The sequence below is a fragment of the Rattus norvegicus genome, chromosome 9, assembly GCF_036323735.1.
Source record: "Rattus norvegicus strain BN/NHsdMcwi chromosome 9, GRCr8, whole genome shotgun sequence".
NCBI lineage: Eukaryota > Metazoa > Chordata > Mammalia > Rodentia > Muridae > Rattus > Rattus norvegicus.
In genome coordinates, this window is record NC_086027.1 from 19244487 (window position 1) to 19259908 (window position 15422).

General features: G+C 48.8%; 1 long non-coding RNA gene across 6 annotated transcripts in view; it reads right to left on the reverse strand.

Moving 5' to 3' along the window:
* LOC134480335 (uncharacterized) overlaps nucleotides 1–4696 on the reverse strand; it is a 31411-nt gene extending 26715 nt beyond the window's left edge. For 5 of the 6 annotated variants that reach the window (XR_010054696.1, XR_010054695.1, XR_010054699.1 and 2 more), the window contains exon 1: nucleotides 4489–4686. This is a non-coding gene — a long non-coding RNA (uncharacterized LOC134480335). Of the gene's footprint in view, nucleotides 1–2359; nucleotides 2530–4488 lie in introns of all 6 variants that reach the window. The other variant, XR_010054697.1, reaches the window with a different exon arrangement.
* Between the last annotated feature and the right edge of the window lie 10726 nt (nucleotides 4697–15422).

Below are 15422 nucleotides of genomic sequence, written 5' to 3' on the forward strand. Positions count from 1 at the left end.
TGGGACAGCTGCCATCATGAAATCAGAGAAGCTGTGATTATCTGCATTAGATACTCACGAGGTGGCACAGGTTAACATTTCCTCACAGAAGGGGATGGGAAGGGTCATTATATCCATCTGAGACAGCATCAACTGCCTCCCTTCTGTCCCCAACAGCTGCCCATAATCCTGCCCCAGCTGCATGGTCTAAAGAGTTACTAGAATATACAGAGTGGGAGGTTAACAGAAAAGGGTCTTCCATTTGCTAAGCTTTGGTGAGTGGGTCAGATAGATCTGTAAGCCTGAGGGTCAGGACCAAACCAGGAATAAGCCCCAGAAAGGGAGCTGTCCAATAGCTTTCAGTGAGGATGTAGTAACCTCACTTTGCTAAAGCCACAGTGAGAGGCCGCATGTGCTTCCTCAATAGTATGGAGGTTATTAGGACTGCCAACTGAAGTTACATGTGCATGTGTGCACATGTGTGTGCATATGTGCACATGTATGCCCAGGAGCATGGAGCCAGAGGGCATTTGCTATCTTCCTCGGTTGCCTGTCACCTTAACTTATTGAGACAAGTTCTCCCACTGAATCTATAGCTCGGCGCTTGGCTAGAATGGCTGACTAATAATCCTGGGGATCCTCTTGTCTCTGCTTTCTTGGCACTTGGTGGCTTGCTTTTGCATGGATGCTGAAGATCCAAATGCAGGTCCATCTGCTTACTTAGCAAATATGTTGCAGACTGCTCCATCCTTCCAGTACCCAGACCTGAAGTTTTTTTTTTTTTTTTTTTTTTTTTTCCGGAGCTGGGGACCGAACCCAGGGCCTTGCGCTTCCTAGGTAAGTGCTCTACCACTGAGCTAAATCCCCAGCCCCTGGACCTGAAGTTTTAATTGCATTCAATTTAATAACCATGCATGTGGACTGGAGTAGTCAGTCACATGTGCTGCTGCTACAGGGTTGGCCTGATGGTGTTGTATTCTGATGTGAATATTAGTTCCTCCAAAGGGGTCTGCCCCCAGTGAGCAGACCATCTTGTACTCAGGTGATGCCATGTGAACCTTCTCCCCATTTTAACTGATCAATAAAAGGCCAGAGTCTGTGATTAGGCAGTGGAGAGGAAAGGTGGGACTGGGGTCTCGAGTGAGAGAGGGTGTCAGGTAGAAAGGGAAGGAGAGAGGACAGGGGGAGAGGAGAAAGAAGCCACGATGGACCAGAACCACATGGCTGGGAGAAACTCCAAGTAGGAAGGGGTTTTGTAGCTGGGGAACAAGTTAGTACAGCCCTAGATCTGCCCAATCTAGGCGCATGGCTTACAATTAAAATGTCAGGATTGTACGTCTTTTATATGGGCTGGAAGTCCCAGCCACACTGCTGCACTGCACTGCACTGCACGGGGGAGAATCTACCCCACCCCACCTCCCTGCTGCTTCTCTGGGTATCCGTCCCCCTGAGACACAGCTCCCTCCCAGCCCCTGTCAAGCCCCCATCCCCCTTTAATCAGAGAGAGCTATAATGACAGCCATGACTTCAGCTCTGAGAAGGGAAAAGACAGGAGGGTAAATAGCGTTAAGGGGCCCAACGTGAAGATTCAGTGACTACAGAACAGGAAGCCTGTGGAACCAGCCCTGCCTAACGAACCATAGCAGATATCAGCCTGACCCACAAGGTCTGCACACGGGGCCCATCCCCCAGCCGGAGACTCACGGATCCCTTCCTCACCAATTTGGGGCCATCTGCTACTAGTCTCCCCTTCTGTCCCTATGGCTAGTCTGCCAGAGGGCCACTCAATCATGAGTTTCTTCAAACAAGGCTCAGGGGATTCAGCCTGGCTTCCCGCAGCAAGCAGATGAATGGGGCTAGAAGAGAGAGCCAACACCAGGCAGACTGAAGCACCCACGACTCACCTCCCTACGAAATGCCCGTGACAATCCCATCCTGACCCAGTTTCCCCTTTAGCCATGTGGACGTCTTGATGCGGCCCATCTGGACTACATATTGCAAAGGGTGGCACATACCATGTGCTCATGTTGAACTGCATATTCATGAACCTGCCATTCACTGACGAATTCAACTGTGAGCCCAGCAGCTATTGGTAATGAGCACTCTCAGGCCAGTACCCAGCCAGAGACTCTTGAAGAATCCGAGATGCAACAGAGGCAACTAGTTCAAGGTCAAGCTAGGCAACATGAGACCTTGCCTCACAACAAAACAAAATGAAGTGGAGTCTTTACAGGTTTTACAGTAGCTCAGCAGAGAGAGGCTGCTTGCTACCAAGCTTGAGAACTTGAGTTGATTCTCTGGGGCCAATGTTGTGCAAGAGCACTGGCTCCTGCAAACTGTTCACACGTGTGTGCGCACACACACACACACACACACATACAATAAATAAACAAGTGATGTTGTGGACAGACTCTGCTCCCCTCCACTTGCCACGAAGATAGCAGTCTTGTCTTCCCAAGTCTTGCCAGCTTTCTGCTCTGCAGCCATAACCCTGTGCTCAGTACACTGTGGAGCCATTGACTTCCTCAGCACGGAGAACCTGAAACATCCCTGCAGAGGGAGACATTCGATAGGGGGCTCTGCTCATCGAAGAGGACTTTCCCTCCTCTCCATCTCCTCCCGGTCTCCTAGGAACATTCCAATCAGACTCCAGGGGAATGGCTGGGGGACTGGACGCCTGTTCCCTTTGCCTGTTTCCCTGCACAGTCCCCTTCCCTGCTGTCCCCAGCTCACTCCTCAGCTCCACGGGAATTTGCATATTAATTTGAAACTGAGCTGGCTTATTAGCCATGACCTGTCATGTATCGCCCAGTACATCTGGACCTGGATTAGATTCAATATTGCCACAGAATAGAGACGGAGGGGGGAAAAAACCCTCAATAATTTAAACTCATTATTCTACTAATCCTCGTGCTTGGCTGGGCTCCCTGGAGGTGTGTTAGGAGGTAATTGAAAACACGAGCTTCTCAAAGAAGACATCTGGGGCCGAGTACTGCTGTAGAAAGCACTGGGCCCCATGTGGGTTTCCTCTCATTTACCCTAGAGGAAGAGAAGAGAGCGGGGGTGTGGGGGATAGGACTCCAGGAGCTGGAGAGGAACCATGAGGATTATCTTTTATGACCAGGGACATCAGCAGACTGCAGGAAGGATACAGATCCAGGTTGGGTTTCTGCTCCCCCCGAGAGAGGAGAGAAGGAAGAGAAGGCCTACTGCAGACCCTTTACCTGAAATCCTTTCCCATCCCATACCCTACCCTGGCTGGGCCTCTGAAGCCGTGTGCTAAGGAGAGTGTCGAGTTCTACTCTGCCAACAGCTTCTTAATCTTGTGTGACGCCATTTTGTTTGACCCCACTGCACTACTTGCCTGCATGCCTGTGTTTGTGTAAGCCAGAGACAGACATCGATCACTCTGGCTGCTTTCCATTTTTGTTTTTGGTGGTGTTGGTGTTGAGGTTTGTTAAGGCAAGGTCTCACTATGCAGACTAGTCTGGCACTGACCCTAAATCACAGAGATGGCCCTGTCCCTGCCTCTTAAATGCTGGGACTAAAGGTGCAGGCCACCACGCTCAGCCTGGATTTTCTTCCTAGTGATTCCAGAAATGACAATTCTGCTAGAGTGCTGCTAAGTATCTTGTGGTTACCACAACAGCTTTTATCTCTTAAGAATTCTCTGTCAGGACCTGATGTGGTAGTGCATGCATACAATCCCAGAGTTCAGGAGGCAGAAGGCAGGCTGTTACAAGTTTGATGCCAGGCTGCAGGACAGCCAGAACTGGTGAGATCCCATCTCAAACACCATACAAACAAAACAAAAACAGAAGCGGGGGTTTGGGGGAGGGGTTGGGAGAAGGAGGCTCTCAGTAAAGTGTTTCCTGTTTAAGTATCAGAAGCTGAGTCCGATGGCCAGGACTCATAAAAAACCGGATGTTACAGCGCATGTCTGGGACAAGGTAGAGGCGGATTCTGAGATATGCTGGCTAGCTAGCTAAAATGGTAAGCTGTAGGCTCGGTGAGAGACGGCAAGTGATTGAAGAAGACACTCCAATATCAAAGTCACTCACATTCAAACAAAACAATACACACACACACACACACACACACACACACACACACACACAGAGGAGAGAGAGAGAGAGACAGACAGAGAGATAGCATCTACCATCCTCATCAACACAAATCCCCAAAGAATTACCCAGTTCACAGCGTCAGTACCCAGCCTGAGAAGCCCCAGAGAGAGGAGGATCACATCCCCGGGGCCCGCCCTCCGAGTCCCCACTGAGTCCAGGCCATGCCTTTGCAGGCATTCTTCTTTTGAGATGGGGCCTCCTGCAGAACCTGCTATCAGGTGGCAGCCAGCACTAGGATCAGAGGCACAAGTGCTTTGGATTTCAACCCCAGATCCTGATCTGCTGAGCCATCTCCCGGACATAGGTTCTAAGCCTCTGAATCCCTCTTGCATGCAAGACCAGCACGCACAAGGCTGCCTTCTGTTGCCTGCGGGTTAATTACCTCCAGCTGGGGCTCTCACCCTGGAAGCAGGACGAGAAATCCTGGCCTGGCGAGAAGTCACAAATGTCCAGAACAGAGACAAGTCCTATGTAAGACAGCACTCGAGCCTGTTTCCTACATTGGACGGAACAGCCTCACCCCACTGGGGGTCATCCAGTCTCTCTGGAGGCCCTGCGTGAGCAATCCCCAGGAGCCTGGGCAGCGCATCTTCAACGTGATGACGTCCTCCTAGCACGTGATAGAGAGCGATCACGTGGTTGGTTGGGCTTTCCATTCGTCACGCCCAGGGGAAGAATTGCAATGAGACTCAAGATGCCAAGGCTGTGATTCTTAATCACGGCTGAGGATAGGCACGGTGATCCAAGAAGGCAACACATTCCAAGAACAGAGTGATATCATCCATGCAGCGGCACGCTCGCTGCCCCACGGTCTTTTCTCTGAACCATGCCCTCCGGAAGCCACAGCTTTGTAGCCAATAGGTCAGAAGTTGAGGTGACCTAGGGAACCACAAAGCTTGGGACTGCTATCTTACGTGAGGGCAGTGTGAGGTCTGTGTTGATTAAAGGGGAAAGGGCCTGGCTCACAAGACATCCTAAAACCAGATGAGCTGGGGTGCGCATGGCAAACGGATCAGCCATCACCTGAGGATTAGGCTGGAGAGATGGGAGCATAAAAGACTCCTCCACTGTCTTAGGGTTTCCATTGCTGTGAAGAGACACCATGACCAAAGCAACTCTTAGAAAGGACATTTAATTAGGGCTTAGTTTACACCTTTAGAGATCCAGTCAATAATCATCATGGCCGAGAGCATGGCAGCATCTAGGCAGATGGGGTGCTGGCCGGAGAAGGAGAGTTCTACATCTTGATCCGAAGGCAGGCAGAGGAGACTCTCTTCTGCAAACAGCCAGGAAAAGGGTCTTTCACACTGGGCAGAGCCTGAACTTAGGACCTCAAAGCCTTCCCCAAGAGTGACGCACCTCCTCCCACAAGGTCACACCTCCTAATAGTGCTGCTTCCCATGGGCCAAGCATATTCAAACCACCACTCCCACCTCCTCCTCCCAAGAGGCAGATGGGAACCAGTCCCACCTCACCTGCTTGAATACTCATGGACAGAGCCATGGTTTAGTGATCTGTGTAGCGGTCTGTGCTCTGGCTTGCTGGGGTTATCCCCACTGGAAAACACGCTGCACTGAGACCCCAGCAGCCTGTATTGTTTTTTTTTTCCTGAGCCCCACACTGACTTCTCCCTAAGACTGAGGGGCCTCAGTACTGTGTTACATATTTAAAAGGGCAGCAGGTGACAAGATGGCTCAGTCTCTAAAAGTGCTTGCCAACCATGGTAGTGTATGCCTATAACCTCAGCTCTGAGGAGGATACCTGTGACTGACTCACTGGCCAGCCAGTCTAGCTGAATTGGCTAGCTTATGACAGACTGACAGAAGGCTGCTTCTTAAGTCAAGGTAGAGACTGGAGAGATGCTGTGTGCTTAAGGGCACACGAGAACCTGAGTTTGGTTCCCAGCATCCACGTTGGGTGGCTTAAAAACTCCGGTAACCCCAGCTCCAGGCAGTGAGACTCAAATGCATGTGCCCCTCCCTCCAGACACATACACATAATTAAAAAGGGTGCACACAAAATAAGGTGGGCAACTCCTAAGGCATAGCATCTGGGGTTTTTCTCAGTCTCCACATACATGTACACACACCCCAAAAATGTCAGCCTGGAGCACCCCCAAGCAGGGCCTCATCAGAGGAACCCTGACCTCTCTACTCTCACACTATGCCAGTAATTTTTCTACAAAGACCAGCCTGTGTCAGGGTGTTCGGCTTGTACCCAGAATAGGCAAGAACGTTAAGAGAGAAGGGAAAAATGCAGCCAATTTGGATATTTGGCAGCCTGTAGATTTCGAAGCAATCAATTTGTCAGGTGGAATTCAATTTTTCTTTTCCTACGTTCAGCCAAAATCAGAGTCCACGGGCTTTGCGGCAACTGGGTAATCTCTCTGTGGAAGACAGGCTGGCTAATTGTTCTCCCTCACTCAGAGATTCCGGCCGATTCTGAGACACATAAATAAGACTGTTACTCGGGTACTGGGGAAAGTGGGATTTATTAATTTAAACGAGCTGGTGTGGAGGTCTCTGGGGAGGGCGCCTGTGTTATTCACTCGAGAGTCCCAGGGTGTAATTTACAACAAGTTCTCGCTCTCTGTTTTGGACTCAGCCAATGCCGGGGCATAAATTCTCCCTGGTTATTATTTTCATAATTCATTATTCATTGAATGTTGACTTTGTGTAACATGAGCAGTGGAGAGAGACACAATTCTCCCAAGGGACAGGAAAGACACATCTGCAGCAATTCCAAGGAGACAAGGTGTGAATCAGAAGAGGGGGCGGGGTGCCTCCCTAGGACCGCGCTGGAAGCTTTGGAGTTCTAGGTCTTTGGGGGCAAGGAGAGTGTAATTTAGACTTAGTGGTGAATGACTGGAAAATCAGAGCTTTTGTTGACACAAAGAATGAAAGGAAGGGGGAAAGGGCTATCATACAAGGGCAGAAATAGAACCAAGGTCCTAATGTTGGGAGAGGGTAGCAGGCATGTCCATTCTGAAGAATTTCTTCACTTTTACTTTCAGCCAAGAACCAAGGATCAGGAGACAGCAGCACAGTCACATTCATTATAACACCATTCACAATGACCAACAGTCATGAAATTGGCCTGGGTGCCCATCAATGGGTAAGTGGGTAAAGAGAATGTGGTATGTGTATACAGTGAAGTATTACTCAGCCATGAAAAATGAGTGGAGTCAAGTTTTTTTTTTTTCTTTCAGGAAAGAAAGGCTGGATCTGCAGATCACCATGTAAAGTAAAAAAAATGAGACTCAGATAAAGAAACACGTTGTGCTGTCTCATGCATAAAACCTAGACACAACAACAACAATGGCATATAAGTAACATATATAAATATTGGGGGAAGGGGAAACAGGAGGATATGGGGGAAATGTGGTCAAACTACATTATGGACACTTATGAAAATGTCTTTGTGAAACCCATTATTTTATACAGTACTAAATGCTAATAACACTCCCCTTTCAGACAGGCTCTCATTGAACTTAAAATGTAGCCAGTGTGACCTTGAACTTGTGACTCTCCTGTTTCCATCTCCCAAGTGCTTGGGTTGCTCCCCCCATGTCCCAGAAATGAGATAATTCAAATAGACATCCATGCAAATGATAAGTATGGCAGGTGGGTTGGAGGCGGCCAGGCATCCACAGGCTCCCACCCAGGCTCCCACAATTCCATTCTCCCTCTGCACTCATTCGCTTTATTTTCCAACAACACCAAACAACTGTGCGGCTCAGAGGCGCATGCCAACTGACAGAACATTTGAGACCTAGCAACGGAAAGCAATTAAGTGCTGTTTGGCTCTGCCTCTGAGTATTCTGGGAATAAGGAGCAGACAGAAATGATTTCGGAGCACTAAGGAAGGCTGAGTGGTTCAATGGCATGCTCTTCTTCCTCCCCTCTCCCCTTCCTCAAGCATTTATTAAGCACCGGTTGTGTGCCAGACTTTGCACTGTGTGGGCGAGGGGCTGAGGGAGGACTCATCTCATGAAGAGTGCCTAGGGAGGCAGAAAGTTATCTAGAAGCCCAAGATCTCAGCTGCTGAGTGAGGTACCTGACCACCTCACAAGATGGCTGGGAGGGGGCTGGGGATTTAGCTCAGTGGTAGAGCGCTTACCTAGGAAGCGCAAGGCCCTGGGTTCGGTCCCCAGCTCCGAAAAAAAGAACCAAAAAAAAAAAAAAAAAAAAAAAAAAAAAAAGATGGCTGGGAGGGAAAGCATCCCGGTCAGCAAGAGCCTGATGCAGAGGACTCACCAAGATTAGCTATTCATTGCTGCCCTGAGCAGCAGGGCTCCCAGACTTCTGTGTGCTGCAAACCAGGGCTCCCACCAAACAGCCATCTTTGTTTTGAACCCCCCATAAACTATCTCTTCATCCAGACATAGACACATATTTATCATAAAATATTGTTTGAGCAGAGCATGCTGGCGCCTGCTGCAATCTCCACACTCACGATGATGAGACAGGGGGATAAGTCTTTGAAGATAATATGGGCTACATAGCTATACATTTATATATTTAGCTATATAGCTATATAAGGGTATCTAGCTAAGCCTGGGCTATATGAGACATTGTCTCAAAAAGAGTGTGGGGGTGATCTGGGGAAAAGGCTCAATGGTTAATAGCATTTGTTGCACTTCCAGAGGACCCAGGTTCAATTCCCAGCACGCATATGGTAGCTCACAACTGTATGAAACAGAGGTGCTAGGGGATCCAACGCCCTCTTCTGGCTTCCTCAGGTACTGCATGCACGTAGTACACAAACATGCAATCAAAACACTCACACACATTAAATAAAAATAAATAAGTCTCTGGTGAAGCACACACACACACTTGTTTCTGCACTCATCCTTCTTCCACTAAGCCTTCCACCTGAGAGGTTCATTTCAATTTGTCTGTGACTGACTTACCTCTACTGTGAATCTTGGAACCCATTCTGTGTTCAAAGACATCTGACACAGAATAATATCCACTTGTAGAAGCTTTGTGGGGCCCGGGGGAAGGCATTCTGGACACTGCCTTATTTACAGTTTCCCTTCAATTTCTCGTGGTCTCAATTCTATTTATTTGGTGAGGTGTAAGTTGGTTATGACTATCCTTGAATCCTATTCGAAGGACGTAGAGAAACAGCTCAGGGGTTGAGAGCACTTACATCCACTTATGGTGGCTCACATTGCCTGTAATCCCAGTTCCAGGGGTACCCAGCTCTGCCTGTCTCTTCTGGTCACAGAGGACACCTCACTCATACAAATACAACCTCCCGACACATACACACAGACACATAAGTAAAAATAAATTTAAAATAGCATTCAGAATAATACATTCGAGGGAATGATAATAACTAGCGGGTGTTAGTTATGGGCTCTCAAGTGTGGCTCTCATCCAAGCTTTGGCACTTTGCAACTGGGTGGCCTCCAGCTAGACATTTAGATTTTCTGAGCCTTGGTGCGTCCCATTCAAAATGGGCATAGCGGGGCTGGAGAGAAGGCTTCAAAGGACAGGTCAGGGCACAACTGCCTATAACTTCAGTTTTAGGAAACCTGATGCTCTCTCTTCTGGCCTCTAAAGGGACTGCAGTATGTACCAGCATGTTTAGTTCCAACGATATATGGCTCCTCTCGCTACCGTTTCCCAGAGACAATGAGTAAGGATAACAGATGACAAACTGACCATGAAGATGAGGCTGAAGGTGAAGCCCGCGGTGCAGAGGGAGAAGGTGAGGCCAACAGTTTCATCCCAGCGGCTTCTCTGTTCATTGAAAAAAAAATGATGCTTTTATGTATGTGTCTGTCTGTGTGACTCTTTGCCTGTCAGAGTAGGCTACATGTGTGAAAAGAATGTTAGATTTCCTGGAGCTGACGCTATAGGCAGTGGTAGCCCCCGCCACACACACGCCCCAGCCCAGCCCTCTGGAAAAGCTGCAGGTGCTTTTAACCACAAAGGCTTCTCTCCAGCCCCGCTATGCCCATTTTTAATGAAACACACCAAGGCTCAGAAAATCTAAACGTCTAGCTGGAGGCCACCCAGTTGCAAAGTGCCAAAGCTTGGATGAGAGCCCAGCCTGAGCCAGTTCTAGAAAATTTTCTCTGCTGACATTGGGTCCATCCCTGTACCTTGCAGAGAATGACCCTTGAGTCCCTCATTTTGGAGCCTTTCAAGATGGAGCTCCTGGCTTGCTGCCCTGATCCACTTCATCTCTTACCAAAGCCTGCCCTGACAAGCCTCCTCCCAGCACGCCGCAGAGTGTGGCTGCAAAGACAGAAACCCTGATTTTCATGCAAATGAACTCAGGGCTGAAGACTGCAGCTCAGAAGGCTTCTCCCACCCCAGCACCAGCAGTCACTTTAGTGTCTTTAAACAGAGCCCAGGGTAGCCTTCAGTGGCATTCAAGGCTTCAAGTGGTCCCACAGTGAGACTCAGATTGACCTCTACAGAGGAGGCACCACATGGACACTGGGAAAGGCTGGAGCCCTTACTTAGGATGTGTACCCAAGGCTAGGGCACGTTAGTTGCCTCTCTACTCTGTAAGCAGCTCAGGGACACACAGCATCCGGAGAAGCAGCAACTAGTCCAAATTGTCCTTTGGGTGGGGACACTGAGAGTCCTGGTAAGAGATGGTCCACCAGGGCTCACTCTATTAGGATGGAGGAGCCCTGTTGTTCGTTAATGAGAAGCCCAGGATCCCTTTTGCAGCAGTTTGGCGTCTACCTTTCAGGTTATCCATCATGTGCTCAACAATGGAAACAGGAAGTTCCTGAAGTAAACATTTCATAGCTTTTAAATCACATGTCATTCTGAGTAGCAAGAAATTTGCTGTCTCATCTGGCCCGGGACTTCGATCATTCCTTTGCTGGACATGTCCCTGACATATACACTCCCCAGACCTGCCAGTCACTTAAGGCTGTCTTGATATACTGATGTCACAGTGTCTCAATGTCATGGCCATACTACCCTTATTTTACATGCTAGCACCAATAAATGCAAACAAGCTTGAGGCAGGATAGATAGACATGGGAAAGAGCAAGCTTGAGGACGTGAGTTCAAGTCCTAGTACTCATGTAAAATGCCAGGTGTGGCCCTACTCACCCATAACCTTAGCACTGTGGGGATCAGAGATCTTTGGGGCTTCCTGGCTGCTAGCCTAATTTCAGGTTCAGTGAGAGACAGTCTCAAAAGAATAGGGTGGAGGGTGATAGGGAGATCCCTGATACCATCCTCTGGCCTCTGCGTGCACACAAGGACACACATGCACACACACCGGTGAAACAAAATAAAGGAAACCAGGCCCCCCACCTGACCTGGGAACTCATCAAGCTTCTGTTTCCTTCCTTGGCCTTTGATCTGGTCACTTCATGTCCTAGGACATTCTACCAACAACCTGTGCTTCCTCAGTGTGTCATTCCGAATAATTGCCCACGGAAAGAATAAAGTAACTCCTCCTTAAGGCTGGGTGGGAAGAATGGAGAAGAAGGAAGGGCCATTTACCACCTACCATGGGGTGGTGAGGGGCCACAAACTAAGACTGACCTAGCCTTTCCTCAACCCCAGAGTGCCGCCTATCTTGAACAAATAATTCTTGTGCGACGCTTAAAACCCAGCTTCCGTGGCACCCCAGCTTGGCAGCCACTTCTCATTTTTTATAGCTAATCCCCAGGATGGGCCCCACAGCTAGTATTAGTATCCCTACCTATAGTCATGGTTTAAACTAAGGAGCAGAAGGGTTACACAGTGTAACGCCACACAGTTTGCCTATGGCAAAGCCAGGACATATCCCCGTGCGGCTGATTCTGAGACGGCTTTGACTCCAAGTGTTACCAAGGTCCCTTACAGACAGTGGCTGTTAAGTGTTTGTGACCACAGTCTATGCTGAAAGGTGAGTTTTGCATCTTTCTGAGTATCGAGTCTTCTGCACCCCAGGGCGAGGCAGTGCCTTCTCCCCCAGGGCTGTTGTACAATGTCATCCATGACATCGTTATCCATGGGTCCATTGTGCCTCCTTGAAGGGAGATGCTATAGCAGAGAGGAGGGGGAGGGAGCCCAAGGACATCTTCCTCACCCCCTTCTCTGCCTGCCTCCTACCCAAAGGCCACTTCTCCCACCCGCATGACCTCCTTCCCTGGGATCCTTCTGTGACTGCCAGTCCCCGTGACTTCCCTGTCCCTACTGCTGAGCCTTTTTTTTTTCAACCCCTATTCAATTCACCTTCAAGTAAGTAAGCCATTTCTCTTGCTCTCTCGTGCTTTCCCTCCCCACCTCCCCTAGACAGAGATATTAGAGGAAAGTTATCTTCCTCCACGCACTGCACGGCTCTACCTACTGAATAAGCGAAATTTACACACAGCCTGTCTTTGGAATAAAAGAAAAAACGTTTCAGACTCTTTCTAGAGAGTGCCACAGAAACCCTGCAGACCGACTCTGTCTTCTGAAAAGCAAAAAGAAGCTGAGGTTAGGAAAAGAGACGGTGGGCTAGCCCCCTTGAGAGTGTTGGTAAGTTCATGGCTGTTAGTCACACAAGGACAGGGGCTGTGTTGAGTCATCCTGACTCCTCTTTCCAGGTAAAGACACCTAATGGGGGATTAACTTTCTGACGGTTTGGTTTGTTTTTCCATCTCCCTGGTTCCTTCCCAGCTTTGTTGGCATCGTGCCCATGGAGCTACATGCGGCCAGGGTTTCTGGAAGCCTGGCTTGTCAGAGCAGGAAATTCTCAGTCCAACCTTCTCATTTTACAGGTGGGGAAGCCATCTCCAGCAATACTTCATACCGTTAAATCAACACGGCTTGATTCCCAGCTCCTTAACGCGGGCTGAGAACTTTCGAGAAAAGCAGCCAAATGCTTCCCTGCCCTGCAGCCTGGTGCCATGACTGCCCCCACCCCCAACCCCAGAACGTTTCTGAGAGGCAACAGGCATCCAGCTGTGCCCACCCTAGCTCCCCTAGCCTGTAAAGCATGACATTGAGTGGTATGGGGCAGAAGAAGAAAGCCCCAAGGTCTCACCCCAGTCCTAAGAGCCCGGGTCCCTCTGAGAATAGGAATTGCTGACCAGGATGAGGGGGAGAGGAGCCAAACGTAGGGCAATGGCTTCATACCCTCACTGGCTAAAGCTCCTGTCCCAGTCTCTGCGGACATGACCTCCAAAGTGGGAGCACATCCCTGGGAGTTAGAAGAAGAAATTGGAAGGCTGGGAGAAAATACAATAATATCCATTTATAAGTCTCTTTGCAGTTATTACAATTTTTTTCCTTTCATAGTTTAATATCATGGCTCCCAGTGTTATATGCGCAAAGCCTAAAAATTAATACACTTATTTTAGAAAGTGTACAAGTCCAAAAAAAGGGTCCTTAGCCACTGTGTTGGAGTAACTCTGAAAGCAGAATTCACTCCTTATAAAGGACTTTTTGAATTCTAACCAGTTTTGTGGCAATTTTCCCAAGGCGAGGCCAGGCCTACCCAGAGCAGCCAGAACACCAGTTGAATTGCTGTGGCTTCAACTGAAAGGTTTACAGAAAGGTTTTCACTGGGGGGTGGGGGTGGGGAGCCAAGCGTTAACTCCCAAGTTATAAAGTGTGATCTGGAAATCCTGCAGTACCCATTCATGACCAGGTCTCTGTGTGCCAAGCCAGCATCTACACTAGGCAGGGCAATCCAGAAGGGACCACTGTGGGGTGAGCTTTCTCTACTGCAGGAGAAGCAAAGCCCAGAGTGACCACCAGAAAGCATAGTGTGCAGAAGAGACGAGTGGGGAAGTCTGTGCTGTATGCTATGTGGACCGGCTTAGCACACTTCCTCAGGGATATCCTGTTTCCACTTCCCAAGCACTGCAAGCCGGACACCACACCTCACTGACATTGATATGGGGGCGGCAGACCCAGCCTCTGGTTCTTGTGCATGCACAGTGAGTGCTTTAGTTACTGAGTCAGTATCTCCCTGGCCCCTACCTATCCTAACTGTAAAATTTCCTGCAGCCTCAGTGGAGATGCTTGTACGTCTGTGAGCAAATACGACGACTTCAGGAAAGAGAGATGTACTTGGCTCACAGTTTCAGAGGGTTCAGCCTGCTGCGATTTGGCCTCGCACACAGTCAGGAGAAGCCTGTGTCAGTGGAACAAGGGAGAGGTCAAGGTCACATCATGGCTGTTGGTGCAAAAACACAGCTTGAAATTCAAAGGAAACCAGAGTTTTATCTGGAGCCGATTTGAGTGACATGGCCCAGGGAACAGAGATTCAATTTATCGCGAATTTTACAATCCAAAGCTAGCAATTCTGAGACATTTTCGTAATGATAGAGGAAAGTTATAAATCAAGGCACTTTCCCAAAATGTTGGTGGAGACATAGGGTTGGGGACTACGGGCAAGGTAGTCTCTGTTCTTGTTCTCAGATGCTATCTGATGACATTATTACCCCTTCAGTTGACAGGAACTAGGGTCTTGTTACTGCCTTCTAGAAGTGTTCACCTGCTAATCACAAGGTTGTTAGATTTAGCACAGAGATAGGCAAGAAGTGGCTCCTAGCCAAGACCAGCCAAGATGAATTATAATTGGTCTCTGAACCTTCAATTTCCTAAGCTCTCCACAGTCACTAAAGTTCAAATCAGCTGTATAGAAGCTTCAGTGTAAGACGGGGTTCTTCCCAGAAACCCTCATTCACACAGCAAGCTAAGAAGCAGAGAATGACAGGAAGTGACTAGGGGTAATACATCTCCAAGGACCTGTCCCCAACAACCTACTTCCAGCTATACCCACATCCCATAATTTCTACAAACTCCAAAACTACCCTGACCAACTGGGGATCAAGTCATTAATACATGAGCCCCTGGGGACATTTCAGGTACAAACCACGACTCAATGTTATTTGTGTCACCGAGTACAGTGTTAATGCCATGTAGATGGTGGTTATATTGGTTAAGGAATGATAGCAAGAGAAGGAAGCCTTGGGGCTGAGGAAATGGCTCAGTGGGCAAAGCCTTCCCATTCAAGAGGGAACCTGAGTTCATATCCCCAGCTTCTACATAACGTTCACATACATGTTGTACAGGCATGGTGACCCACCTGCAACTCCACGGCTGGAGATGTAGACATGGACTCTTCAGAGCAAGCTGATGGAGCTGGAGTGAACTAATGAGCTCTGAGTTAGGGGGAGACCCTGACTTGAAATATAAGGAGGAGAGTGATTGATTAAAACATCCTGGGCCAAAGGAGAGAGGGCTCAATGGTTAAGAGCACTGACTGCTTTTGCAGAGGTCCCGAGTTTAGTTCCCAGGAACCACATGGTGGCTCACAACCATCTGTAGTGGGATCTTATGCCTTCTTCCGATG